This window comes from Thalia democratica, chromosome 4 (genome assembly GCF_965202585.1).
Source record: "Thalia democratica chromosome 4, ktThaDemo2.hap1.1, whole genome shotgun sequence".
Classification (NCBI taxonomy): Eukaryota; Metazoa; Chordata; class Thaliacea; order Salpida; family Salpidae; genus Thalia; species Thalia democratica.
The window spans coordinates 22,680,807-22,685,468 of NC_139168.1; positions in this window are offsets into that span (position 1 = coordinate 22,680,807).

Genomic DNA, 4,662 nt, shown 5'->3' on the forward strand with positions numbered 1-4,662 from the left:
GAGTCCTAACTAGGATGAAACCGGTCGTAGGTTGTCTCGGATGCTATTGTTGTTGATCTTGCGGTAAAGCTCATTAATTATTAGTGTAATAAAGAAAGAATACTGTTTAGTCTGTTAAAATTGTATATTCCAGTGAATTGTTTCGCTCGGATCTTTGTTAACAAACGCTTGAATTTATATTTTTCATTAGTTATATATATAATGAGAAGTCTTTAAATTCAACTATCCTGGGGTTTGGACCTTAATAGCTAGCCAGTGACAACTATTAGCTTAATTTTTTTTTTTACTTTTATTTTCTACGAGTTGCTTTTCTAAGTCTTCTAAACTGTTTTCGTATTACAATTTTTTACTACAATCATTTTCTTTCATACTCATACTTCGACATGTAGTGGGTAGCTGTCAAATTTGCACCAGCTTACAAAATTGCACGAAGATACTTTTGCACGGAGACATTTTTATGGTTGCCACAGATCAAGCTGAGAAAAATTTCTTGACTTTTCCTGACTGTTAACTAAAATTTTCCTGACTTTTCTAAATCTAAACTCTTACGTTAAACTTATTCGAAAATACATAATCAAACACTTGAAACTATATAAATTTTCCAATCTTATTTTTAGACAGGTTAAAACAAAGTTTTTTTTTATTGATGAATTCACTCATCTAACTTCCATTACATTACTTGAACCATCTGTGCATGATTGATGTATTTGCAATAAGTAGCTCTAACAGCAAAATACTTGTATTTTCTAACTTGATACAGTTCTAGTTTAGTTACATATAATCTTTAACTCTTCTTTTTGATGTAATAGTTTCTCATTTCATACTGTTTTCAAGCAGAGCTTTGTTAATACTTAACCCTAGTTCAACCTCAACCTGGTCATTTTGCAACACAAATTATGGTTGCAACAACTTTCCGAGAGAAGATTTGGCAGGAAATTTTAGTGTTTCAAAATAGAACTGGTCCAAACAATCTTCCTTTTGCTTGAAGCTCTTGAACTTTAATGAATTCATTGGACATTTTACCAAACTTCTAAATTTTAAATGCTAGTATCACCTTCAGAGTTAGAGCACATTTTTATTACTTTGTAGTTTTTCATGAGGGGATTTTATAAATCAGCTAAGAATGTTGCGAGCGAGATATTTTAACGCTTAGGTTATTTTGCTTGTGGTTAAGCCAGTAGTTTTTGCTAAAAAATCATTTTTTTACAAGCATTTTTATTAATTATGTATAATTATTTAAAAGCTTCTATAATGATAAATGATATATTTATTTTTTCTAGATATTGTCTTAAATGTTAGTTTTGTTTTATTTAGATTGTTATTCGCATGATATACTTTAGTCCTAAAAGCAAGTGAAACTGTACATTTGTAAATAAGTTTTTGTATTTTATTTTCGCAATTTTTTTATTCTATTGTTTTTTCTCTTTTTTTTGTACACGTTTTTAATGTATTTTGTATAAAAACTCATAAACTATAATTAAAACATTGTAAAACTTGAATACCAGTAATCTTAGCTACGTAAATTTTATTTATAATGTAAAACCATTTAAAATTTGTTTGAAAAGTATTTTTTAAATAACTATTTTAGAATGTTAATAAAATTTTATTACAATTTTTGTTTTTATTGATATAAATTATATTCTTTCAAAACTTTACAGTCGTGGTCGCCACATAACAGTCACGGGTCAGATCTGGCAAATAGTTATTAATGAAAAAAAGGAAAATGATTTCAATTAGTAGTTCAAACAAAAAATAGAAAGATCTTGATTTTTTTTTTATTATTGATTTTTTATAAGGCCTTTGATATTCATCAACTACTTTTGCCCAAAAGTGGCCGATACACTCCACTTTGGCATACCCTGACATCAATTAGATATATTAATTCAATCAGAGTAACCAAGGTTGCTAATATCATGATTTTAAGTTTTTCTGTTTTATTGATTTACTTACTGAAAGTAACATGCTAAAGTTCAGCTTACCCCTGCTTTCAGGTAAAATTAAATATTTAATTGTAATTAAAAGAGATTCTTTTTTCAGTTTAACTAAACTCGAAAATAAGTATTTAAACCAATATTTTAAGTATGACAACAACCAGCCTTTTTGTTAAAACTTGAAAGTATAAACAATGGTTTTAAGAAGAAGAACTATAATAAATTTTAAAAAAATGTATAGTAATGAATAACACGATCTTTATAAAACTTTTAAAAATAAAAAACTAAATATTCAAACTTAGCAACGTTTTTAAATAATATAAAGGACAAATAAAACTGTATAAATGTTTTGTACTTAACCTAATATATACAACATATTACATAAACAGTATCCTAGATTATTTGCAACAAATTGTGCTAAATTCTTGTAGCTACTTTTATTTATTTATACTTAGCAAAAAGTAGTTTCAATCATTTTGATAAGTATTTATTCAACGTAAAAAGGCTATACTATTTAAATTGAACAGTAAGGTATTCTTTTGCTAGCTGACTAACACTTTTTTAAACAACAGTTGAAGTTACAATGAAAAAAATCTAGTAGCTCTAAAGAAAACTAAAAACTAAGAAATTAATATTCAGCATAGTAATTGCAGAGTCTATAAAAACTTTTAATTACTAAACATTTTATAATGTTACAGGGTGACAATTTATAGAGTTATTACATATATATATAAATATGTTTTACATATGAGTAATTCTATAAATAAACCAAAGCTTTCTGAGGTTTTTATGAGATTATATATAATTTCATGGAGAAATACATTTTGAAAGTTGGTGTAGAAACAATTTACAGCTTCAACTCACTTAAAAGTTAAGCTTAACTTTTATCACTTAAGTAAAATACAAAAGTATAAAGTTCTAAAAAATCTATAAAAATGTTATAAGTAGGTTTATATATTTTACAAGCAGAACTTTAACAGCTGTTTGTAAAAATATATCTATAAAATTTATAAACTTTATTTTGGAACTCTATAAAATATAAATTACTTTACATATCAGTTTCACTTAAATGATTCAGCCAGCTTTAAAAAACAAATTTTAGTTTTTAGTAAAAAAAAAATAGTTCTTTGTTGAAGTTTATAACTAAAAATTTAATAATATTTTCTTTTTATCAAACTAGGCTTCTTTAAAGCATTTATATAAAAGATTTGCAGCAAATTAGTTTAAATTAAAAAAAAAACATTTGCTTAGAAATTTACATTTTAAAAAACATTAAAACAAAGTTTAAACTTTGGTATGTAATAAAAAGCATCTTGTTAATGTATTAAAGTCACTGGATGATTTATTATTTTGAAGATGTAATTAATATTCTACTTCCTTAACGTTTTTTTAATAACTGGCAAAATTGAAATAATTATTTAATTATAATTATTCAAAATGTGAGTAAAACGTTTTAAAAAATTAAGAAATTTTAATTTCGATTAATAAAATACTAACGTTTTTTTTTCGCTAAAATACGATTTAGTATCTATTAAGAAACAAACCTTACCCTATGCGCTTCTAGACCTGGTACTTAAATTTTTTGTTTATACTGTTTTTGTTTGATAAATTTTTGCTTTATTGTAATTGGTCAGTTCAAATTTTAAATTTTTAATGTTTTGATTTTAAGCATAACAACACAACATAGAAACGTCAGTCACTGAAAAACTACAACTGAAAATTGTGGGTAAGTTTGTTTTAAATTTCAGTTTATCAGTTTAATAATTGATTTAAATTATAATATAAATACCTACAAAAAAATTTGTTTGTTAGTTGTAATATTAGTATATTATATAAATATCTTAGTGATTATAAATACTTTTTATTATCTGCAGTTTGTATACTCATGTTCATGTTTTCTTCTATCATATGTAGCTTTTTTTTAATTTTGTATAATCTTTCTTTTACATACAAACCTATTTCTTAGTCTATTGAAATGATTACTAAACTCATTAAACTTTAATTTTATCTTAACTTTATATTAGCGTCTTTTTGGATCACATTTTTCGAGATCACATTTTTGTTGAAAACAATTTTCTAGACAACATTTTTTAAGTGTTCCGTGATTGGCTTACTAAAAGGTTACTAAAGGTTAAAGTTAAATTTATTTTATACTTACAAACAAATATATGTTATGTAAGCAAGTTAAAATAAATATTACGATTTTCACGTTAATAGAAAAGTAAACAAAACAAAATTTAGATAATCAGCAAAAGATATTTTATTAAATAAAAATTACAAAAAAAAAAATTAAAAAAGAGAAAAATAAATAAAAATAAATAAATAAATTAATTAAAATACACCTTCAGAAAAGAAAAAAAAATCAATAGAAAATATTGAAACATAAGTTTTATGAAAACCTGAAAAATATTTTAATAAAATAGTAACAAGTTTAAGAATAGTTATTAAAACCAAAATACTAAATAATAAAAAATTATGTTAATGATATAAAAGTTTAAAACCATTCTTTTATAAGTTTAGGTAATAAACCAATTTATATCAATCTAAAAATTTATTAACAAATAAAAAGAAAATATAATCATATTAAAATTTTATGCCATTTAATTATAAAACTATATATATCTACATAAAAAAAAATTATTCGTGTAATGTATAGAAGTTATGTTTAAAACGTAACGTGTATCATTTACTAATCGACCGTTTGAAACTTATCATCAAAAACATTCATTTG